General features: G+C 42.8%; 1 long non-coding RNA gene across 1 annotated transcript in view; it reads left to right on the forward strand.

The window, feature by feature from the left end:
• Window positions 1–22463: 22463 nt before the first annotated feature.
• LOC115364074 (uncharacterized) overlaps window positions 22464–26577 on the forward strand; it is a 57358-nt gene continuing 53244 nt past the window's right edge. The window contains exon 1 of the long non-coding RNA XR_003928634.1: window positions 22464–23096. This is a non-coding gene — a long non-coding RNA (uncharacterized LOC115364074). The remainder of the gene's footprint in view (window positions 23097–26577) is intronic.

Raw genomic sequence — 26577 nt, forward strand, 5'->3', positions numbered from 1 at the left:
TCAGTTTAATGCCATTCAGTGTAAGATCCAGTGCCACAGTGGGCTAAGGTAATTAAAAGCAAGGGAACAAAGACGCTGCAGGATGAATGTTACAGAATGATAACATCACAAAGAACAATTTGTTGCGTGCATTATCCACTGGTGCACTCGCAACACCGAGCCTCGATTATTAGCATTCCAAACAGACCTGTGTGTTTTGGATCACATACAGCATATCAGTAATCTTTTAATTAATCCTTTTGGTTTCGAGGCTGGTTTTGGACAGCCAGCCTCAAGTCAAATGTCAATGACCTGCAATCATAATCCTGACAGCTGTAAAGACGATGGCACACCTCTGCAGCACAGACAGCCTTTTGATGACAGCTTGCCCATGAACCTTCTTAACTGCTCACTGTGTGTGACTCACTGTCAGGGGGAAAACAGGTGCCAACGTTATGGTGAACCTTTACCTTTGGGCTCCACCTCTTATGACTAATACTCCAAACACTGACCTCGGCACGCACGCATACACACACACACACACACACACACACACACACACTCATACACACAGGTAAGAATGTCAATATATTGTGCCATGTACATACATACACACAGTCTCTCTCTCTCTCTCTCTCTCTTTTTTTCTCATTGTCTCTTTCTCTTTTCATATTTGCACCTTTTATTTATATCCTCATTGAAACAATAACTTAACAATGACATCAGCCATGGGATCTACAATGTATGTAATGTAAGCCACTAGGACGTCCCAGTGTAACACTTGGAGTCCAATAAAGGTCATATTCTGCTCTTTAAACAGTGGTTATCACCATGGTAGAACAATGGCTGTAAAGCTCTTTACAGTAACTACCTCAGGTTTATAGTTTGACTGTTGATACAGTTGCCAAATAATATATTTAGGTCAGTGAGAGAAAGCTTTTGGTCATGAAACTCAGCATGTCCTCAATTTCTGGAAACATTTGCTGTAATATTCCTCATAACATACTCATTCCCTCGCCCCTAATAACAAAATACAATCATATGAATGCTATTCAGCTGCTGTCATTTTCTTGCTTAGACTGGCTGTAAATTCAGCAGGGTTTGAGGTTGTTGACCCACGGTTCAACTACATCCTGACTAAATACATCCTGGATGATGTCTGTGAGTGCTTTGTGTCTCTGTTGCTCACAGGTGCGCCATGTCATCAGTCTCACAAAACTCCAAAACAAGGTAATCTCCATAGTAACGTTGCTTCTCAAGTCTCTCTCTCTCTCTCTCTCTCTCTCTCTCTCTCTCTCTCTCTCTCTCTCTCTCTCTCTCTCTCTCTCTCTCTCTCTCTCTCTCTCTCACTCACTGACACACACACACACACACACACACACACACACAGAGTGAGAGCTAGAGAATCAGAGCAGGCAATCCACCAGCCAAAACGTTTGTGGGTAAAACCATCATAAAGTCATTTCCTCCATTATATTAAGTGCACATTTCTGAGAGGATAAAAGGTCACTGGTGGATTGGTTTCAGATCTGGGAGGCAACTTGGGTCACTTTGGATTGCGTTGTGCACCTCAACCACATTACACACTTGCTTAGGAACTCACTCATGGAGTACAGCACGACACACCAAGTGTGTGTCATTGTGTGTATTTGTTTGTGTATGACAGGAATATGTGTTTTTACTACTTTTATAGGTATGAAAATGAGGACCATTTTCATACGCCGAAAAGGTTTTATTTTGAGGGTAAGTGGTTATTTTAAGGGTTAAGGTTTAAATTACAGTAAGGTTAAGTTCAAGATAAGGTTAAAGGTTTGGCATGTAGTAGTGTAGAGTTACAATTAGAGCCTGGGGAATAATGTAAGTTGACTGAACGTTGTCAAAGATAGCAAAACAAAGGTGTGTGTGAATATGTATGCTTGCATGAGAGCGTACCTTCGTCTCTATGTGTGGACATGAATGTGTATGTTTCCTTCCAGAAACTACAGTAACAACCATCTGAGCCCAAACAGGAACTTAATGGTCGACAGAGTCAACCCAACCCTTTATGCTGCACCACCACCAGGTTCTCTGTAATCTGCGAAAACAAGCAAATGTTTTGGGCTTTTCTCTCCCCAGCACTCCCCTCCCTCCGCACCGCATGGAGCAGGGTTCATTTGAAAGGCGCTGTTTGTTAAGGCTTTAGCGGTTAGTAAGTGCTTCCTTTGTGTGGTGGGAGCGCGGAGACGGGGGGTTAATATCTCCCAGGGAGTGTATACAAAGAGGGCCTTCAGCTCCCCTGGCCGGAGAGGGGTGGCTAGATGAATGAGGCCGGGCTGCAGGGCAAAGGTGCCAGGGAGGGCACAGGAGGGTGGGGGCCAGGGGGCAGGAGGCAGAAGGCAAGTGAGAGTCCTGGAGGTCACAAGGGTATTAGGGCGCTAGAGGGGTTCGTTAAGGCTACATGATGAAGGAGGCGAAAAGGAGAGGGGTTCACATTAGACAGCCGCCAATAAGGGAGAAGTAGCAGATATGGTGACTTGGGGTCACCATGAGTGTGAATGGGACAAAGTTTTGACCACAGTTAACTCAAAGCAGACACTTTACAGCAGTGATGTCCAACCTAGTCCTCAAGAGCCCCCCTGTCCTGCAAGTCTCTGTTTCAGCTCTACTCTTGCACACCTGATCCAATTAAGGGTTTAATGCTGATTGGTTGAGACTGAAAAATGAACTGTGTCAGGTGCAAAAGTAGGAGGCCAGGAGGTTCTTGGAGACTTCATTGACAGCATTGTTTTACAGCACAATTGACCGTAGCAGTTCAGTGTTGACTTGACTGATCTGTCCATCACAGACATCAGTTGTATGAAGAATATGCTTTGCTAGCTTAGAAGTCAGGGCAAACCTTTCCCGTTCACTCCCATTAGTGCTGAAAAAGGTGAAGTGGCCAGCTCACATAAAGATCTGCCCATTAATACCCAAAGTGTGGTGTATTTAAAGCTCAAAGAGGTTTTTGGTTCCAAAAATTGGTTCAGATTTTTTTCAGCATGAATGGGAGTGAATTGGAGTAAATTATCTTTAATGTCTAAGTTACCAAAGCACATTCAGTACACGCTTATGCAACTGATGCAATGGACAAATATGCTCGTGATTGTTGATGAGAAGTCAAAACAGGACCAGTATATGATTGTTTAAGAAGGAAGATGTTGCATGTCTGAGAGGTCTTTCTACTTTCTGCTGTCTGCACCGAGAGCAGAACAGCTTGGATGCCCAGTGGTGGGCTCCTGAGGATTGGAGAGAGTTGGCACCATGTGGAATAGCTCCCTCTGGGCCCTGCGGTCTATGCCACCTTTGGCACCTGGTCAAAGGAGCCAGCAACTAGCTGAAGTGGGAAGCAGCGTTGCAATCACGTCATCTCAACACAGCCAAGGCCTTCATGGCATGTGATAACAATCAAAACAGCGTGTAAGAGCCATCTGCTCATCCCCCTGAGAGATAGAGGGAGGCAGGATGAGACAGATGAAGGAGCTAATGAGAACCATTAGAGGTGGGTAGTGAAAATCTGTACACAAGTTGAAATACTGTTGCTTGCAAAAAAAAAAAAAAAAAAAAAAAAAAAAAAACGATCTAAGTGAAAGTTACCATTTGAGAAAGGCAACAGTTGCACAGCCAAAAAAAAAAAAAAAACAAACAGAAAAAAAAACAAAAGTCAAAGAACAAATTTCATTATATTTTTATGTAATGAAATTGCATAAAAATGGAAAGACTCTAACTCTCTTAAAATAAAACATGTACAATGTTCTACCTGCATTTCAGTATTATAATACTTCAGACAAAGAACCAAACAGTGAAGCCTCTCATTTTTCTACTTTTGACTCCATCTCCTGCCCTCTCCATTTTTGCCTTACTCTCTCTCTTTCAAAGGGTCTCCCTCTCCACTCTCCATCGCCCTCCACCTCCCCACAGCTGCTTGGGACTTTCAAGTGTGTGTGTGTGTGTGTGTAAGGGAGAGGAAGAGAAATACAGAGAGACAGAGAGAGAGAAAGAGAGAGAGAGAGATGTTTATGGGGAGTGCAGAATTTCACCAACAGAGCTTGATTGTGGTGGGTCAGTGTTGCTCGATGGGGAACAATGGGATTTCTGTAGCAGTTTTGGATCAGACTGATGCTTTTATTTCATGGGAATTTGTGTGTGTTTTGGAGTGCAACATGTGTTGGCTTGGATCATGATACAGATAAACTGAGGGAGAACTTGGCCATAGGGGATAAGTCTTATTTTTTGGATCGTGATTTGGCAGTAAGACTTTTCCAGGTATTGATGTACACAGGATCAATAACACAATTCACGTTATTTTCCAAAGTGCTTAATTCTGTTCCACTACAAAGCTCCAAGTATAGAAAATGAATAAAACCCCATGAAAAGTGCATGTTATTAATTATTTATCACACAATACACACACATTCCAGAAAGCTTAAGTATGTATCCTTTGTTTAAAAAAAAAAAAAAAAAAAAAAGTAGGCCATCATTATCTAGTATTTCAAAATTACTCTTGATTCCATCCTCATGTGGATGAAATCATGTTATCTGATCACCTAACCAGTGATCTAAAATGAGTTTTACTTTCCTGCCAGCGGTAATTTGGTAATGGTGCGTATCTCATGTTGGAATGAAATAATGCCTCTATGAATAATCGGAGGCTGCCTGTGAGGGGTTTGCTGATGTCTCCATCTCCTCTTCTCTGTCACATGCCCATTGAAGAGGGAGGAAGAGGGAGAGAAGAAAGCGAGAGAGCTGTCTCATTGAGCTCAACTCTTCCCACGGAACTCCAAGTAGATTCCTGCTGTGATTTAGCCAAACCAATGGTCCCTTTGTGCCCGTCCATCACAGCTCCTCTCTCCCCTGCACACTGCCCTCTCTGTGCCCCGTAGCTCAGGACCAACCCTCATCCCTCTTCCCTGCCCTCGAACTTGTCTTGGACTGTTTCCCTCTCTTCTCCACTTCAGCCACATCCCAACTAGTTCACGACCCACCCCTGCCCACGTATGCACAGGTTCCCTGAGGATAAACGTTCTGGATGGTGGCTGGGTTGACTCCATCCAAGGGGAAGCTTTGTCCCTGCATAGATTTTAAACAGATATGATGCATATGTCTGTACATGGGAGGGGTAATCAAGGATCTGGCAACTGTGTAGTATAAAAGGTATCATTATTAAAGGAATGCTCCAATGTTATGGGCAAAATACCCTTTTTCTGACTTTCCCAGACTAAGATAAGACATTTGATACCATTTTCACCTCTGTACGTCCAGTGGCTTGGTTCCAATGGATATCATTTTGTGACAGCTTAGCCTAAACACTTGAAGTCTACGGGAGTTATTAGCCTACCTTCATCAAAGTTAAAAAAAAAAATAATAATAAAAAAAAACCTTGCAGCACCTCAGAGGCTGTCTTATTCACACAATGTAGTCAATATATTTGATATACTTGTCATGGAATTTAAAATAATAATAATAATAATAATAATAATAATAATAATAATAATGATGGTGATGATGCGAGAGTTGTTTCAGGAAAAGTTAACTTGCGCTGGATCTTCTCATTCACCTTCAGCAGTGTGCAAATCACTGTGATAGATGAGAGGATACATATGCTCAGTGGTTACAGTTCCACCATTAACTTCTCTTAAAATGAAAACATGTGTAAATAAGACAGCTTCAGAGTTCCTGTAAGGTTTATTGTTTCGCTAATGACTCCCATAGATTTCGCCTTTATGCTAAGCTAAAACAAAATGTTACATAAAGGAACTGAACCACTAACGTTAAGAGGTGAAGATGGTAGCCAACATTTTGTCTCAGCCTGGCTAAGTCAGAAAAAAAGTATTTTGTCCAAAACTTTGAAATATTCCTTTAAGGAAGTGAATTAGCTCAATAAGAGAGACCTACTCCCCACCATGTATAACCTGCTCAGGTTCAAATGACAGGCTTTTAGGTCCAGTCAAAACGGGGAAACAAGTTGTATAACAGTCTTCAAACTGGCTTTGTAAGCTGAGCTTCTCTAACTCAGCAGGTCACGTTTAATCAAAGATTTTTTAGGCCTATAATGACCCCCTGAGCTTTCAAAGTAGCTTTGGGTTTAGCAGAGACTGGCCAGTTAAGATGAAATGAAGTTAAGAACTGGCCTAAGAAGAAGCAGATTAGAAATCCTGTTTTAAATAATCACAGTCACTCCCCTTGCTCAATTTCTCTCTCAATTCTCACTGACAAGCAGCAGACATGAGAAGATTGACTAAATTGGCTCAGTAGTAAAACGCACCACTTTGAGGATGAGTGGGAGTTTTGTGAAAAACAAAGAGGAACATTTTAAAATCTATGCCAGCTTCTACATTGGCTGGCTGATCAGAGCATAACTGATTTGCAAAGATCAATCAAATTCATACACCTATGTGGATACTGTCAAAAACATACAGAGTGATACACTTAGACTGAGGGACAAGTTCAAAAATCCTTTGAAACCCTGCAACAATCATCCCTGTTTGATTAAAGCAAGAATACTGCAGTGACAATGAGTTACTCTGGCCTGTCAGAGTTGCCCTACAAAGCTGCTCCCATGTAAAACCTGTGTCTTTAGTTATGACTGTCCACTAACAACATGCTCATTTGATTGGGTTGGCCATCAAATAAGGTGGGAATCTAACAGAGCTCAAAATCCCACAGGCCAGTAATTTCAAAATGAGACGATGGTAGCAAAACAGGAATTCATCTCAGTGTGAGGATGCACATGATCTGTGTTTGTTTAGACATGTAAGATTGAATTAATTTAATCATAGACACCCACGGTCTGACTACCATTACTTTCCCCTATTCTGAAATAAAAAAGGCTGCCTTAGAGACCAAAACAGAAAACTTCAGACAGTGGTGTGATTAATAAAGGCCCCAGTTCAGGTTCTTGTTAACAATGATACAGAATTGCTGAATGAAACTATAAAGGAGGTGCTAACTGCTTTGTGCACTTTTTTCCCTTGTTAATCTTTGTCTCTTGGTGCTATGTAACACCATCTGAGATGGTGTTATCCAGTGACATCGCCCACCAAGAATTTAATTTAATTTAATTGCAGTGTTACACTCCCACTTTTATTTTACTTACTCCCTCCTCCGTTCCATTCTTAAAGCAGATTTATTTTTTCTATGGGTCACCATAGCAGCATTTATCCCAGTTTACCAAAATGAACTGAGATCAAGAGTGGGAGAGAGAAAGGGCTGAATGATCTCACCCAAGTCGTACAGCTTTAAATATGCTGTTCTAGGCCGATTCAAAGCAGTTCTGTGAAAGAATAATATTTATTCTCTTTAATCCCCCTCTCTACCTCTACACATTCCCCTGCCTACAGAATTGCAAGAGTGTGCCAATAATAGCACCCCTCCCTTCTTTCCTCACTCCCACCGCCCACCCTGCTCTCTCTCGGTCATGTCGGCAGAATGGGTGACAGGTGTTTGGGTAAGACTACGTGTCAGAGGGCTCAGGAAGCATGTGTAAGATTTGGACAAAAGGGATGTAAAAGTAGTTGGATATACCTGCCTGTGATCTGTGCAGAGATGACCTCAGATAACCTTTAGTTAGAAATGAATAACATGTCCTGTAACTGTGAGAGATTGCAGCTGTGGATAGCATGTCTGTCAAACAAAATGGAGCTATAAGGGTACCACTGGGTTTGGCTGTTTTCGCTTTGTTAAATTAATTTTCCCTAAGTGCGCCACTGGAAATAGTGAAGTGCTTCGATGAGTATTTCCCCAAAGATTTCTTTCCTTTTCAATTATGTAATACAACATTCCTAATGTGGTGATGGCAGTAATAGATTCGGTTTATGAAACTGTAAAGTGTTATGACATATTACAAATATAACCCTTAGTTTGATATTTCAACACACTGTCGTATGGAACCATTTTCTTCGCTAAGAGAGATGGTCTTCCAGTGAAAATGGTTTTTGGGAAAAGCTTTCCCCTCATTCTTGTGGTCAGAATTGCCTGGCACTGTGAAATGGAGCATCTTACCATGAATTATGATGGAGGAATTCAGCTTGTCTCCAGAATAAAGTAAACAGCATTGAAAAACAGACAATCTCTCTCTTTCTCTCTCTCTCTCTCTCTCTCTCTCTCTCTCTCTCTCTCTCTCTCTCTCTCTCTCTCTCTCATCTTGGGGAAGATTCTGTTCAGTCAGGCAAACATTGCTCAAGATCATTTTTCATCGATGATACAAAGACCTAAGTTTGTTAAGAACTCCAACAGGAGTGAGGTCATTTGCTGTGTGGTTGGGCAGTGAGAGAATAAGTGAGGAGCTGGGGAGAGTGAGTTCACAGCGACCGGTGTCTGCCCTGCAGCCTTGTTTCTGGTTTTGGGCTACAAGACAGGGAGGGAGGTCAGTCCTGCATGGCGGCACTGCATTCCCCTAAACTCTTTGCTTTTTTCCTTTCAGACCAGTCTTGACCCAGGTTGTTTCAGGTCAGTTCTTGATGTCTTTCTTCTTGCTTTTTCCATCTAATTTTCATCTTCTATATTCTTTCACTGATCAGACATTGCTTCACAAGATGAAATGCTGGCAAACTGTGGCCTCTTTCATTGAGTTTGGACAATTACTGACTTTTGCTCTTTAAGAAATTGCTGCCCATCTGAGAGTACACATGGGGGCCTGAGTAATTGCTCTGAAGATGTGAAACCATACATCACACCAAAAGTGAAGGAAAACAATGTGCTTTTTGAGGATTCACAGCTCTTGTCTGTAGAGGCGTCATTACAGGAGAGAGGAGAGGTGTAACGTCTAGACTTAAACAAAACAAGACCAGGGTAATTAACAATCTGCAACCCTCCTCTGGGTTTGGCAGAGCCACTGAGCATTGGCTAAAGTATGATTACAGGTGTAGGAGGAGGGCGAGGTTTGATGAGTGGCTGTCATGTGGACATCAGCTGGATTAAGCTAATCTCAATAAAGGGCGAGGGTGTGGGATTGTGCTCAGTCAATGTTTTTTATGGGATTGCGGCTGTCTGTGACCATTGTATTAATTTGTAGCAATGGGATGTTTTCTGGAGCCGACATACCTGCCTCTGCCCACGCAAACACAAATATCTTTTACTCATACCTTCCCCTATCACTCCAACTGACTTCAACACATTGGTAACTCACCTTTCCCTCCCTCCCTCCCTCCCTCCTCTCCGTCTTCCCTCTCTCCCTCTGCTCCTCTCTTTCGCTCTCTGCTGCTGTAAAGCCTTTCCGTGACTAGCTGTCATTAATCTTCCCTCTCCAGGGGCAGGATCTTGACTGCCTGCCAGCGAGTGCTCAGGGAAAGCCAAGACAGCCATCCAAAAACAGAGCCGCTTTTCTTGTTTCCAGAGTACAACGTGGCTCACACTCACACCACTGCAGCCCCCGGGGCAGCACAGTCCCACACAACAAAGGAATGACTGGATGCGGCATAGCACATCACACCTAGAGTAATATCCATACATTTATACACACAGAGAGAGGGTAAGCACACACACACACACACACACACACAGGTTGGAAGGTGTGATAACTCTCTTTCTATCTCTCTCGCTCTCTCTCTCTCTCTCTCTCTCTCTCTCACACACACACACACACACATACACACACAAACAGTCTTTCTTGAACATGAACATGCGTACAAAAGTAATGTTTTGATGCAAATGTGAGTGTAGGGTGATTTTGATGTGATTTCCTCTCACTTCATGTCACTCAGCAGCTTCTGTCATAAAAGTGATTATAGTTACTACATTTAGATGAGTCAGTCAGTCTCTGTGGACACTGCAATGTGATGTTATCGAGCCATGTACACCTACTTAGCATAATGATAGTGTTTTCACACAGCAACACCTACAGCAAAAATAACTGAAATTCTTTCTCATGGATTATATAGTTCCACAGGAACATTCAATCAACAGGTGAATGCCGGTTCACGTTTCTCATGGTTATTTTGAAAACTCTGCACCAACCAGTATGGACAATTTTTTTTTTAGATTTATTTAGATTTTATGCATTTGTATTTGTTTGTATTTGGCCATATCAAGAGGAAACGGGTAAGCAAAATCAATCTCATTTTTGTGCCTAGTTGCTGTTGTGTCTGTGTGGAGGTCTGACTGTCTGCCAACAGCTTCCTCCCTGCTTTTCAGGTGACCCTGTGACCCAGAGCTCACACAGGTCATCTGACTGTCCTTCTGTCCCAGTAATCTGCTCCAACTGGTGTTCTGTTTGTGCACCAATCCTCCGCGTCATCCTCAGTGTGTTGGCAGCAGACTCTGGACTTTGTGTCAGAGGCAGAAATTGCCCATAGCAGCGCTGGGGAAAAGAGCAAGTAACAATACCAACAATGGACCCTAATAAAATTGCGAATCCTTCAGTATCATAAAGAGGTACTGTGAGGTTAACAGTCCATTATTGTGCCTATAAATGTCAGTCGGTGAGAGGAGATGAGAGACAGAGCAAGAAAGAAAGATAAAAAAATGTGCTGTGTAACCAGGGCTTTTGATTTTCCTCTGCAATGTGTGTATCCTTCACTTGGTGTGTGCATGTGTGAGTCTCAAGGGCCTACTGTTCCTTACGTATGTACGTCTCTTTTTGTTATCTTATCACAACTCTTCTGTAAAACTCGCCCCCCTGGTTTCCCTTCTCCTGCTTGCTTTGCCTGTGAGAAAAGTTGTGAGATGGTACACAACAAAGAGAGAGGGGGGCCACCAGCATTGGGTATATTGCAATATCTCTTCTCACCAACAAGTGCCCCTTTCAGGCCCCATCAGCCACTCTAAAACATAAACACTCACACAGAGGTAGTTGCCCTCAGTGCACATTATCTACCATGTAACACTACTTAACTTAACCACTTCCCTTTGCCCTCAGAGCCCTTATAGCCCATTCATTTCCATCCAGCCAGACCACCATGCCCTTCCTAAAGTGCTCTCCTACTCCTTAATAAGCCAACAACAGGAACCATGCTTGGTTTACCCTTCCTGCTAAATAAACATGTGATGGTTATGATTAGCACAGTATAGTTATGAAAAACTTTCCACTCTCTCATGGGATAGCCACATTGTCTTGCCATATGGGTGTACATTTCCAGTCTGTTGTGGTTATTTTTTTTGCAAAGATGTTGTAACCTGCCTTATGCCATTATGCAGGCTTATAAATGTGCATCAGTTGTAACTTACATGCAAATCTTTGTCCGAAAAAAGTACAAGACACTCAATTGTCAATTGTCACCAGTGCAACATTTAGTTTTTTCTTTTCTTTTACCTATGGTTTGGCCAAATGCATCGCTTCAGGCTTGAGACAATATTTCTTAAGGTGTGCCACTTTCCATAGCTGAGAGACAGAATTGAGGCGAGTATAGATAGATGTGTGTTTGAGCATCCATTCATGTGTAATTGAGTGCATGCATGCATGTGTCTCTGTATGTGCATGTACCTCTGCAACGGTGCTGCAGTTGTGTTAGACAACTCTGTTTGTCTAAAGACTCAGACTTGTCAAACACTTCTCTCTCTTTGCTTGCAGTCAGTCAACAGTCAACAATGGAGTTACTTGTCCTCCTCAGCTTTATCTTAGTAAAGTCTGAGTGTCTTGATTCTGAAGAGCTACTCAAAGCAGCTGTAGCCATGCAGCACAAAGTCAATGTAAGATATCATTGCAGTTAGCTGAGTGGAAGAAGTTGTTATATTGTCATTGTAGCTGAGGTGAGCTGAGGCTTCATATTTTGTACAGTTTAATGTCATGCTATGATAAATGTGTGTGTGTGTGTGTGTGTGTGTGTGTGTGTGTGTGTGTGTGTGTGCGTGTGTGTGTGTGTGTGTGCATGCACACATGCATGCGTGTGCATGTGCATACAATTGTGTGTGTGCATATACATGTGCATACATGTGTGCACTGGCTTGCATGAAAGCAGGAGGGTGCATGTGCACAAGAGAGAAAGCATGTGTAATATTACACTAATTTCACAAATTCAGAGATAAGATGATTCCCATGTAATTACTCTTCAGAATGGGATTTGCTAATGAAAACACCCAAAATGTTCAAACAGAGAAACTTTCTTTCTTCTGCGCTTGATATCCTCTGCCTTGGAGCAACAGTCACTCAGTCATATTTCATGTGTTTGGCTGGAGGGGGGAACACATTAACCTGCCTCGGCTGTCACGCTAGCTCACAGTTAAGTGAGTCAGCGTCAGCCACAGAGGTTGGACCTCAGCATTCCGTTCACACACATCAAAGGCAGACTAAAGTGACTCCATACGCTGATTTGGTATTCACAGAAATAACACTAGTTTCCTGGTCAGTTTTTAAAGCTGGTTTTATTGCACCCCACCCCATTACGGACAAACACCTGTGAGCTCAAATCCCCAGAGTCCCTTTTCTGTGGCCATGCAGGTACCTGACAGTGCACGCACGTTAATCATACTGTATTTGCCAGTAAGAGAAACTTTTTATTTGGTCTTTGAAGTGGTTGGTGTGAGTGTTACTGATGGGTGTTCCATCATTTCTGACAGAAATGGCAACCCAAATGGTAATCCTCCATTCAGAAGTCGTGTGGTGGAACAGTAATGATAGAGGTTAACATTTAATGCAGGTAGCAAGTGATCCATGACTGTACTGAATGAGTGGCATACAAGCAACCGCAAACCCAATGTCAACATTCTGACTGAGCGGGTGGGTCTGCTTGGAGATATGCGTGTGATTGTGGTAAATAAACACATAAATGAGGCTAAATAATGTCCTCTGTGGCTGAACTGGCTTGGCAAGGGGTGTTTGGTTCTGTTTCTGGGTCGGTGACGACCACGACACACTTGTTCCTCCAGCAGGGTCACTGAGTTCTCACATTTTTTTCTATGACTGATCATCTATGAGCTATACTTAACACTGAATGAACCATATATGCAAAAACTGTTACGGATAATCAGTTAAGACTGAAAATAGACGAGTTGTTTTTATCCTGCTTTTGTGTCCTTTGTATTGTATTGGTGTACTGAGCATTTCCTAATTATCTAAGCATGTCAGATTGTATTATATGATATTTTATTGTATCATATTGTATTGATTTTATTGTATTGCATCAAGTAAATTTTTCAAGTGAATGAAATCAACAAGATCCCAACTTGAGGTTTGGATGCTGTAGTGCAACCAGGCACATGTGCATAATGCAGACAGATGAACTCCAGTTACCCTGGCAAAACACTAATCCGAATCTATATACCTTACTGTTTATTATCAGACAGTATATCTAATGATAACTGGCTAAGACTCAGGAATCTTGTTTTTGAACCTCCTGTATTCATTTCAAAGTTGCCGCAGCGCAGACATTGACAGGCGCTCTCGGTGCTGTTCTTTTCTCTGCTGAAGCCTGCCAGGAAGCAGCCATTGTGTTCCAGCTCAACCCTGTCATTAGCTGACTGGGGTGTGGGGAGCGCTGTTTACAAACAGTTGCCTGACATGACCAGAGAGAAAGTGACACACATGCTATGTACAGCAACACACCCCAAACATGTCTGCCTTTGCTTGATTGCCAGACATCCACCACCTCCCCCAACCCTCGCCCCCATAAAATGACCATAGTGTATCAAAATAAAACTGTTGTAAAAGTTCAAATTGTTGTTGAAACATAAAATTTTAACATCAGTAATAGCCATAGTTGTCTGCATGGCTCTGTGTTACTGCAGGGAATATTATATCACCACCCAAAAGACATCAGTATCCACACTGCTGTTTTTTATGATGGATACGTAAATACTTAAATATTTCTTATTTTTATGGGTAATGAAATGGAACAATGATCTCTTTAGCAGCCATGTGGTATGGGTTTGGAGAGAGAGAGAGAGAGAGTGTGTTGTATCATCATGGTGCCAGGTTGCTGGGCTGTCTCCAAGCACACCTTGTGGTGTGAGGAAGGACAATAGACCTCTTTCACCGTCCCAGCCCAACTGTCACACCTTATACCCAGGACAGTCACTGGCTTCATGGACAATAGTGATTGTTCCCAGTGGAAGAGAGTGAAATAAAGCAGATGCAGGGCGTAGACAGATAGAAATGAAAGCTTTAAAAAGAAAACTAGAAAAAAGAGGAAACCCCAGTTTGGGGAAATGTCGGGAAAGCAGAAAAGAACTGGTAGAAATTGAGTAATTCTGCCGTCCTCATTTAGAATAGAGCTGTTTATGCTTGCATCCAGGGGCCTGACGACAAACAGCGGAGACTGGAAGAAGTATCCCTTTATTCTCTCACACCAATTGCTTCATATTCCCAATCAAATGGTCCCTTTGTCTCAACGTTTCGTCCAAGCACGGGGAAAACAGTGTGCTGCATTGACTAGACGCAGACAGATTATCTTGTTTGAATGGCTTTTCCAAGCAGCAGAAAGGCCAGCACAACAATAGGTAACTTGTTGTAGGCACAACAAATCTAATATTCATTTAGCATAGCCTTGTTGCAGGCTACCCATGGGGGCCGCTCACGCTGGTACAGTAACTGTTTGTATTTGCATAATGCACTCCACCTCAGTGGGGCCCACTAATTGGGTTGGTTGGAAGGAGCCAAAAGCCCCTGTTGAAAGAGAGCGGCAGCCACAATTATCACAGGAGACACAACAATGTAGGGATTGAAATAATTTCTCTTATTCTGCTTTGGGACTGACATCAGGTTATGAACACAGTCTCAAACTAGAGAGATCATTGACACATCGATGCCTGTATTTGACTGTGACTTTCAGCAGTGAGGCTACAGGAGCAGACTAAAGGCACTGTGGTCTCAAACCGTCACTGTGAATGTGAAAGTGAGTTTTAACGGTTGGACTCTGAGGAAAATGGTGAAACAATGGTCTTTCTATATATTTTGCAACCATGCAAGATTGTGGATCTCCATGTTGACTTCAAATGCAACCCTGATGTCTTGGCTTGTTGTCAGGAAGGCAGTGTGTGTGTGTGTGTGTGTGTGTGTGTGCGTGTGTGTGTGTGTGCGTGTGTGCGTGTGTGCGTGCGTGCGTGCGTGCGTGCGTGCGTGCGTGCGTGCGTGCGTGTGTGTGTGTGTTACGCTAACACGCTAAAAGGGTTCCTCTCTGCCCATACCTTCATTAGCCCTGATTGAAGTCATATGTGCTGCTGGTAACATTGGCAGAAGGGTGTGTGTTTTTCTGTGCTTGGACATGATGGTCACCCATGATGTGTCAGAACCAGTCAGACCTTCCCTCCGTCTTGGGGTTTCTGTTAGAGCAGAGCTGGAGGGATGTGCGTGACTGCAGTTGGCATCAGTAACAGGGTTGTAGTCCATAGACTTGATTTGGACTTGTTTTATTACCTTCCCTCAGTGTTCAACATCTGTTAGATCACAATCCCTCACACGCAGCCATAAATCCTTTGGACCTTATTCATACATGTTGTCTCAGTACACACTGTTTAGAAACCCGGTAGCATGCAACATAGAAAATAACACAGCAGTGATTTTATAGGTTTGAAAGTTGTTATGACACACCAGTGGAACATGTTTTTTTATTTGACATCCATTGTGACATTTAATGAGGTATTCACAGATGATAGTCCTACTGGCCTAGAATATAAATCACAGTGAGAGAAGAGAGCGGCAAGAGATGAAAAACAATTACAGTTTTTACTTCAATATAAATTTTTATATAATAAAACAAAAATATTTTTAATTGTTCATCCCTCTTGCCATAAGATTAATTAACAGTCACTTTGCATATATTAATTCCTGACTATATTCTTATTGCATTGCACTTCACTTGTTTTAAATGATTAAATTATGTAAATGTACTTTCAAATGTGCTTGTATTATAAACATGATTTCCTTTATGTTTTTAGTCATATGATTTTAATTGCAGCTTCAGCATGGTAAGCCAAAAGACACATTTCTACCTTTTGCTTGCAAAATGTAGACAATAAAGTTGTTTACTGAAGTTAAAAACTTTTTGAATTTGAACTGAAAATAACACACAAAGACAAGACATATCAGTCAAAAAACAAATCTTTTTAGTCTATGTGAAAGAATAAAAAATAGTAAGAGTAAAAGAGGAGGCTGACTGTGGTCAAATGCTCCTAGGAAATCAGAAATTCAGTCAAGTCATTCAGCAGAGAGAGAGAGAGAGAGAGAGAGAGAGAGACTCCTTAACCTCCATAGGAAACAGGTGCTGAGTCAGGGAGCAGAGGAATGTCAGAAGAATGGGGAGGGAAGGTAAGCTTGTGTGTGTGTGTGTGTGTGTGTGTGTGTGTGTGTGTGTGTGTGTGTGCGTGTGTGTGTGTGTGTGTGTGTGTGTGTGTGTGTGTACGTGTGTGGTGAGTGAGTGTGAGAGAAAGAGTGTGAGTAACGCTGAGTGGAAGCCAGGGAGGCGAGGAGAGAACAGGGGGAGGAGACTCTCTGGGGATTGCGTGCGGACATCAAATGTTTACCTGTAACAAAAAGAAAGGGGAAGGTGTAGAAGGGAAAAAGGAGAGGAAAAAACGGCCGTGGTTTACAGGGGTGGGCGGGGACCCAAAGCCTAAAGCATGAGCTTCGCACGCAACTTAACAATGCTACCTTTATGAAGACTGTATTGCGTTAGTCGGTGAGCACACACGCACACACAAAGATACCGACAGTAACACACACACACACACACACACACACACGCACCTACACACACACATGCCAAAGAATTTAACAGGAATGGATAACTGAATGATGGCACTTACACTGCAGCCATCCATCACCTTTTCACCAAACCATGCTGAAAAGGTGAGCAAAGCCTTTGTGACTTTCACATAATAGGATCTAAAAGGCTTTGATACTATTATGGCCATACATTTTACACCAAATGGGAGCCAATAACCAGTCCCATCTGTGGAACAGCTGGAGTTTCTGTTTGAGAGAGGCTGGGGGCTCTTGTGTCTGTCCGAGCTGAACACACAACACTGACTTCTGAAAGCAGATGTTCGGCATTCCCTCTTGTCCCCAGCTTGCTTCATAGTTACCCTGTTCATTTTTCACCATAACGAGCCAGCGAATCAAGACAAAATGAGAGTCAGCCTTTGTAGTGGAGACCACAGAGGGAGACCCTGTGATTTAGTGAAAGGCAGCCTGTCTCGCTCTCTGTCTGTCTGTCTCTCTTAGTCTCTCTTTATCTTTGCTCTCCATCTCTGGGCTGCCTTATCTTCCTGGAGAACAAAAGACAGTTGGAAAAGCCTGGGCTGGTGGAGGGCTGATTATAGATTACTGAACAATAGTCACATTATGGGTTTATGTGGAGAGGTTTGGGTACCCTATTATAATACCTTTATATAGACTTTTCCAGTAAATCTGTAAAGGTTATCTCTGTGAAGGTGTACATATCTATGCAGTAACATTGTTCACCATGATAAACATAATATTATATATTACACAATAAACACACAATAAAAACACTATTGTTATTATCATCATTATTATTATCTTTCTTATTCCATTTGTTTGTATATCTATTAATGAGTACTTAAATTTAATGGCCTACACTCTCCTATCTGGGCTTTGTTTAGTTATTACCTGATAATGACATGCAACTCAACTTTTCTCTCAAAATAATCCCTCCTGCAACCAAACATAACCTTCTCCCTCAGTTTCCTCCCTTTGATTGGAGGTAAAAGCCGTCACTCTTGGCCCTGACTGGCAGCTTGCGTGTAAAAGGCAGAGTTGTTGGGATTTAGCCTCGGGTGCCTGCGGTCAGCACAATATGTGTAATATAAATAATTTGACTGTGTATATATCGTGTGTGTGTGTGTGTGTGTGTGTTCAGAAGGGTGTGGGAGAAAGAGAGAGCGAGAGAGCGAGAAAGAGAGAGAGAGAGAGAGAGAGAGACAGCTACACACACTGGGCTCACAGCTTCCTCTCCAGTGAGCGTCTGCAGTCGGAGGGCAGGTACAATAGGCAGCATTGTTCGGCTGGCAGGCCCCTGCGTGCCGGCTCCCCCTCCGTACCTGAGCACAGAGACAGGTGTATTTCTCCTAGTCACGCATAGCCCTGCCACACTCCCAGCTGCCTACACACAGCCTGCAACTGAGATCACACTCACTCACACTCACTCACACACAAGCACACACATGTGCACACGCTCGCACACACACAAAGGAAAGTATACACAAATGTGAGCATATACTTACATTCTGACTGCTCACACTCATCTTAACCCTCGTCTGATATCAACCTAACCCTGAACCTAACCCTAATTAAAAATATAAACATAACCCCATGAGTGAGGACTAGCCAAATAGGTTTAATTCCTTCCAAAAACCTGTTCACTTCCAAATGTCAAGCTGTCCCCAAACACACACACACACACACACACACACACACACACACACACCTCCAAGCTGCAATGAATATGCCATACACTCAGTGCTTGGTATTTCTTCCAGAAACCCAGATGTATTCCCCTGATGATCCAGCTTTACAGTTTGATGTTTACAAGGTTTACTCTTAGTCCGAGAAACCCAATAAACTGAAGCACCTGCAGGCAAAATTTCTCATGGCCGTACAGCGCCGTGGCATGACTCCAGGTATCGTGTCTTTGTCCAAAAATTCCGCCTTTTGCCCGGTGCACCAGTGTGTGTTAATGAGGAAAGCAGTATGAGTCATGCTGGTGTCAGTGGTGTGGCTGGTCAAGGCCAAAAGTTCATTGAATTTCTCTCTAAGTGGGAAAACATGTTTGAGTAAATATCACAACCCCTGTTGCAGTTGAACTTGAACACAGGGTGAGAGGGAAAGAAGGAGGAAAACCTGAAAGGATGGATGAAGGGATATGATGACCTAAAGAACAAAGCAAGTGACAACAGCAAAAACTTGCTGATAAACAGTGAATTAAGTTTCCTTTGCAGCAGGTTCACCTCCAGAGATCTGAGCCTTTGGAAACAGTCCAATTCTATCAGTCTCGTAGAGGAAGAGGATTATCTCTTTATCCAGGATGATTCTAGAGAAAAGGCACATGCTGCATTATGTCTCATGCAGATAGGCAAAGTGCACACACATACACACACACACACACACACACACATACACACATTATTTTTCATCAGATTTTTCACACGACTAAACTGTATCCACATCCCCCTGAAACCTTGCTATGACCTCTGTTTAGCTTATATTCGCTAGTTCCCACGGAGAGGCCAGAAACCTGACGGAAGTCAGCATATTGGCTGAACATGAAATTACATGAGCTGCCAACATGGAATCCAACCTCAGGTTTCCTGGCTGATATTTACAGAATTAATTCCCAGACGGATGTAGAAATAATAACACCCATGAAAAGTGGGAAAGTGGGAAAATAAAGAGGGGAAACCAAGTGTGGCAGCCTAGAGAGCTTGTGGGGCCCATGCCAGTAAATGGGCATGCTGTTATTAAGAAATACTTGTCATTTTTTAATCTATTCCTTGGTTTCCATGTTGTCACTTGCCCCCCAACCTTCAGCTGACCCCCATCATACTGAAAGATAGGGCTCAGCTGATGAATAACTACGGTGTGATGTGCAATGTTGTAACCTATCTCTCTCTTGCTTTCTTTCTGTCTGTCTCTTAGACACTTGCTCTCTATCCTCTCGCTGAAGCTTGGCCACTCAGAGCCACATAAGGAAACATTTGTTCCCGGTCTGGTTGAATGGAGCCTTGTGTTGGAGGTAGCCAAAGAGATACAAGGGCTAGGACATCCAAACAGTCCAAAACAAGAGCACTGCTCTGAAGCCCCTCTCTGTCTGAGCTGGGCCAGTAATGAATGTCCTCTAATCTTAATCACTCTCAGAGCACACACTGGAGATATGACTGATTCCATTGTCCGCCTCTCGAGGTTTTGTATGTTGAAGGGAGAAGGGCAAGAGTCATGGAGGTCACCACTCCCAGTAAATATTAGATTTGTTTCACCATCAGCAGATTGACACAGTTCTACTTGTTTGCAAAGTACATTTCTTCACATCTTTACAGTATTCCACCATCTTGATGTAGAGGCATGTGTAGCAGACGTTCCCCTCACTCAGTGGGCCAGATTTCCCCTGGATTCTCCGATGCATTCCTCCTTTTCCTCCCATCTGTGTGAGCAGTATTCAGAATGGCTAGTGCTCTCTGGATATGATTACCCCTGTCGCACCAATCTGGAAGACATTTGTGTGCACATTAGCGCATAGCTACGTACACACACTGGGGTGAGCTCACACATGAAGGAGCTCGCATTTTCATCATCTCTCACAAACTGTGCACTGAAACCTGATGCATCAAATATACAGTATGTGTGCCTGACAGACGGGTGAGCATGATTATAGCAAGGGAGCACTGTGCTCTACTGTTTACATTCATTACATAGTTTGTATAAGATAATTGCCTTTACAGACTTGATTGGGAATACCCCAGACAAAAGTCACAAGAGCAGAAATGAAAGACTGGGAATTCCAGTTATGGCATTATGAAACAAATGCAGTCATAGTAACTATACCTAAAAAATCCTATCTCTTCTAATAAGGTAATGGTCATTAGACTAATGAGGTAGTCCAGTTTCTGTAAGAAGAGAGACCAGCACAGTGAACCAGATAAAAATGTGTAACCTTCCCTCTTTTCTTCTCAAAAGGAAAACACACACACACACACACACACACACATAAAAAAAAAAAAAAAAAAAAAAAGAACACCCTTCACACAGCAGCGGTGGCTTAGGAATGCGAGACAGGAATGCTGTTGAGTTACTATAAAGGGGGTTTGATCACTGAAAACAATGTCTTTGTGTTTTCATCCCAAGCTCTAGTCACGCAATGCTGTGTGTGCAAACCTCCAGCAACTTTTCAACCCCGGCACACAAGAAAGCCATCAAGTACCTGCAATTGACAGAATCGCGTGCAATTCAGGTACTCCAGGATTGCACTGGACCAGCGCCAAATGGGGAGTGATGTAAAAGGTGGAGTGGAGCTTTTGCTGGTGCTTTGATCCACTCTCAGTGTGATGTAGGCCTAGTAACTATTAAGGAGCACATATGTAGTGGTGTGGTGGAGGGTAAACCCAACATAATTCAGTTTACTCAGTAGCCCTATAAGTGAAACTGATGTGATTTATATAGTGTATTTTAGGAGGAGATTTGTGTGGAGATATAATTGATTTTTGTATGTAGGCAAATGGTGGATATTTGCCTTATAATGATCACTAACTAATGTCATTTTCTTAGCTGTATGATCTCTGTTAAACTGTGACCACTGGGAATAATAGACTATGTCAATGTACACTCCATAATTCAGAATTTACAATAATTTTCACTGTAGTGGAGTTAAATATGCGACATGGATGTGTATAAATAACTACATATTAACAACATACAAGGTTTTTTGACACTGGGACTGGGGACATCTCTTCAAACTGTATGTTTAGATGTGACAAGTCTATAACTGATAGAGAGTATCTTTTTGACTTGTTCAAATAAACATTCAGACAGTAAACCTGAGTTCACTCCTATTGTTTTTAATGGTATCTGAATGTTTCATCAGCTTGGCAATGCAAGGCTACTCCATTCCCTGGGATCCAGTCCCTGTTTTGAGCTAAAAGGGGAGAGAACTTATGATCCCAGAAATAAAAGCAAGCCTGGAGGTGGTTAGGACATGAAAGTGAGGTAAGAAAGACAAGAGATTCATTCATGGGAAGGTGATTCAAGGCACCAATCCCTCTGTCTCTACAGAACGACACATGATCATTATTACTCACACACACTGTGCCCGCTGTGCTCACACGCAATGTGGGATCAAACTGACAAATTAGGCTGTATAGTGATAAGTGATCATGATTTAAAATTTAATATAGTTATGACATGAAAATATACTTTGGTGTTCCAGAAATGATTACTGTAATGGTGGTGATTATTATTATTTTGTTGATGATGTTGTTGTTGTCATTGTTATTATTATCATTATAACCAGTGTTGTTTGTACAGGGATTTTTTTTTTTTTTTATATATTGTGACCACAATTAGGTGACCCTACCTAAATAAATAAATAAATAAATAAATAAATAGTATACAAATAGCGGATAATTATTGTATAAATGTAAATAGTAAATAAATACTATGTTTAAAAGAAAACAAAAACAAACAAACAAATAAACAAGCAAAGCCACAAACAAAGCCACTAATACCACTGTGTTCCCTTGTCTGTCCCTTAATGTGCATATATATTTCTATTATTTTCACTTTAAATAGCACTACGTGTGACTTTAAAAAAATATATTTACTGTTCGTCACTCTAAAAAATATAGATCGTCTAAAACGCCATTTTTCGCGATTTTAAAAAGAGAGGTAATGCTGTGTATTGTGAGGGAGGTATTATCCTCTTCTATAGCGTATATTACCACGGTGTGATGTAAATCTCATGTCCCAAAATATCAGGTAACAATAACCGTAAACTACATGTACCATCATGCATTGTGTGTCTACGTAGACTCGGGCTCACACGTGCTCCGCTTCCCTGCTCCCAGTATGGCTCAGTGCGGCTCCGGCTCTCCAGAGGTGCGCGTCGTATCAGCCACACAGAGATCACTGGGACTTTCAGCAAGTGCCACAACTGCACTGGACCATCATGTGGAAACGATTTTCTGCTGTTTCTCATTGGAATTGATCACCCTGGTCGATCTGCTTACTTCCCCAGTGCACTTTACGCACGGATTTTACCACTACAGTGGACGCAAGGATTGTGTGGACGCAGTCACAGGATTATTTACTGTTGTTTAAGTGCTGACACACGTGCGGGAGTTATTGTTGTTTGTAAAAATCTGATCTCTTCGTTAATGGCAATGGATAATGGATTCAACACACACGCTGCAGACAGTTTCCTTGGATATAAGGTCATTCCGTCTCTCGCATGGGATGAGTGCTGCTGTACAGTCCTCTCGGAGGCATGGTGCTGGACAAGCCAGTGCTCGGACAGAGAAGTCTCCTGGGATAGTCGCCGCTGGCTCCAGTTTGGCCAGTGTCAGGGATCATCAGTGACCTGATATGCGTTTGGAAATGGATGTTTATTGTCGCGGATTTAGGCGCAAGGAATGGAATATCCTGGAAGATTTTTTTGAAAGCGGTACTGAGTGAATACCCATGTCCAGTGAGTTGGAGTACTCCCCTCCCGATCAGTCCCAAACAGGTATGTTGAGATCACAATACAGCCATGCTGATATGTTGGTTTTGACAGTAATATCTAATGCTCACGCGTTACGAACAGCCTCAGTTCAAGCTGTCATCCCTTTTCCAATGCGCCAAATGTGCAGGCATGGTCGTTTCCAGTGGTTCTTAAAAGGGGACCATCAGAGGTCCTTGAGGGGTTTCCAGGGTGTCCCCAGCAAAATGATCACAGGTGTAATTTCACTATTATTTCACCCTTGTTTTGATCTGAAGGTTCTGCTGTGATCTCCCGACCCACCCATTTGGAATATATAATTCATCAACCAAATCATATCTAGTGGTTGAGTCCTCATAAATTTGGTTCTTAAATTTGTCAATTGAGAGGCTGGGTCTAATCTGTAGGCTACCTGTCAGGGGGTAGTTGCTATAAAAATCCCTGGGAAACTCTGAGTCTCACCTGCTGGATGTCCCATGTGGGAACACCGCTCCGTTATTCTCTGGGATCTTAAGACATGCATCTCTCAGCTCAGTTGCCTTGGCTGCTGTATTGCAGACACAAGACTGAAGCCAGATGACCCTCTGACACCCTTGACTATTTTATTAGTATTATTATTATTATTATTGTAAATATTTACTTATGTAGAAGTTTACATCTGTATGGAGAGAACTGTGCGTTCATGGGGATGTAGCCATTGCATGCTTTGTACACCTGCTGCTCCAGGTGTCCAAGTGAGAGAACATAACCATTACCTGTCATTGGTGGTGAAAAATCAGGAACAAACATAAATCAGTGGTGTGGCCAAGGCGTCCACATATAGTGAGCATGTTGGCCAACAGGGAAGCCTGCACCCCCTCCACACTGATTCCATTCAGGTGTGACTAAATCCATTGGACTCCATGACATTTCCTAGAGGAAAGCCTGTCATGTGTTAAACACCTGTCGTTACTGCAGGCGAGTGCTGCCTGACACATAATGGGTTCATAACAGCTTCATAATGGATAAAATCTCTGTAGTAGTGGATCCGTGGCGTAGGACGTGTGCCATGTGCTGTCCTGGGTACAAGTCTGTCCTGGGACATGTGTCGCATGTCATCCCTTTCTCTCTTTCTCTGTCTCCCCAATTTTTGCTGTCTCGTATGTGCTGTCTGATGAAGACAGCTGCCAAAAAATCCTCTTTAAAGAAGGAAATCACTGTAGCAATTAGTGCAGAGGAGGTAATGGATTATGTTATCATTAGATTTTGTCACATGTGTGAAGCATGCTGATCACACTTATTGGTAAATGTCATGTGAGAACTTTTGTACCTGTTGGCTTGCAGAGTTCATTTTATGTGTGCTCTGTTGCGTTACTTTAGTAGTAGGTGGGTGTGCATGTGTCTCCATGTGAGTTTTCTGAAGAAGCTTCCTCTAACCTAAAGCATCCTCTCTCTGCCCACACCCCTAGCTCATCCAGCTCCTTAGCAATAAAGAATTCCATCTATTGTTGGAGCAGGGGACAGAGCCCCACTATATGTCTGTATACAGCACAGAGCACAGACCGAGTGACCCCCCCCACCCATCCCTACCCGTACCCCTCCGCACACCCCCTCCATTAAAAATCTTCTCCAAACAAGACCCCCTTTCTCCACTGAAGAGGGACCCTCTGTCTAATGCCAAGTGACTCTCATGGCCAGCATTGACGGTGGGACACTTGCTTTACAAAAGGAGCTGAAGTGTCAAATAAACTCGGTCAGAGCCCCCGACACACAAGAATTCCTTTATCTGGCACCCTGGGAGGGAGACAAAGACAGACTTTGTGTCAGTGAGCAGGCCTTGACTAAACAGTGGGGCTTTTTTTTTACTCCTCTTCTCACAACTTCTGCCTCTTCTTCCTCCTCCTCCTTTTGTCATTTGAACAACGGAGCGGGAGCATGTCTGTTGACGTGACCCCGCTTGCCCAGCATCTGCCCTGCACACGGCAAACCTTCGCCCCTGTGTGGCGTACACTGCACAAATACAGATGCACACATGCATACCTGCCTGTCACGTCTCAAAGCAGAAAGAAAGCATTTCAGAAAATCTTAATTTGGGTGGTTGTGTGTTATTTTTTTTCCCCCTGGTCCGTAGCTGCTGTATTATTGTGAAGCTGAGAATGGTGAAACAGGAATGTACTTTCTCACAGGGTTGAGGGAGCTGGCTGTGCTGTCATATGATATGCTTGTGGTGAACCGCAGTTGAGAGCCATACACACCAGGGTCAGACTCACTTAACAACCCCGTGTTTACTTCACTCAACCTTTTTCCCAAGAAGTCACTCTCTCATTGCAGAAAGTTCTTCAAGAATTTCATGGCTTATTTGAAATCTCACTTTTTCAATGATGTCATTTTATTTTTTAAGTCATTGTTGCCATTCGTTAGATCACACACGCTCGCTACTTCACAGTAACACTATTTTTCATGATATTAAAACATTACCGAGGTAAATCAACTTACACAAATCCATTCAGGCGTGCATGTAGTATTTCAAACTAAATGGACACACACACTGTCTGTACTGCAGTTAGTGATGCTGTGCATGAGTTCCTTAGTCTGGTGCTACAAGGAAAAGCCTGCTCTGAATGGGACCAAGTCCACAGTCTTGGAGAATGACCTCATTCCATATGACACTGAGAAGCATTGACACAGTGCTGAAGTGGCATTGAGACAATGTTGCCCAGGGCTGGAGCTGACCTTCTCCAGTGATAGACATGTGCATCAGGCCCTGAGGCATGCTAATACAGCCCTGCCGGAGAGCGATGGTCCCCAGCACAGCAGTTAAGGTAAACAGATCGAGTTGCTGTGGTCGAGCGTGTTAATGGTGTGTTTATGAGCTTAAGCTGAGTGGTGATTTATCATGTCTAAAACTCAAGCCTCACCTTTGGTCCGTGCCCTGATCTTGCTCAGTATCTGGTGTGAGTGTGTGGGTGTGTGTGCATGATTTCACACAGGTGACAGCACTGGCTGAGTACCATGACCTCCCGGTGAACTATGTCAAGATGTCATGACCGTTTCAAATGACTGAGGAGAAATGGAAAGCAATAGAAACATTTAATATGCATTGATTACATCATATTTTTGAAGTGAAAGTGCTTTCGCTATTACCTCATTTAGTCTGCGGGGCACATGCTTCCCATGGAATATGAGCAATTTCCCCTGTATTTCAAAGGAAAATGTCTTTCCATTTTCCTTTCGATCATGAGTATCTGATAACCTATTAATGAGTTCCATGAGAAACACTGAGCTGTGAAAAAAAAAAAAAAACTGTCATGTATCTTTTCATATGGTGAAGCAGTTACACTCAGTTTTTTGTTTTCGAATGTGTGTGTGTCTCTCTGTGTGTGTATGTTTAGAATGGGCTTAGAATGGGTTTGTCTGAACAGGAGAACTGTCATTTATTAGTGGTGCAGGAACAATGGGGAGCTTGTCTCTGGGGTGGTGGGGGCCAGAGGGGGGCCGGAGGGGGCCGGCGGAGCCAGGGGAGGGTGGC

The sequence above is a fragment of the Myripristis murdjan genome, chromosome 8 (genome assembly GCF_902150065.1).
Source record: "Myripristis murdjan chromosome 8, fMyrMur1.1, whole genome shotgun sequence".
Taxonomy (NCBI): Eukaryota; Metazoa; Chordata; class Actinopteri; order Holocentriformes; family Holocentridae; genus Myripristis; species Myripristis murdjan.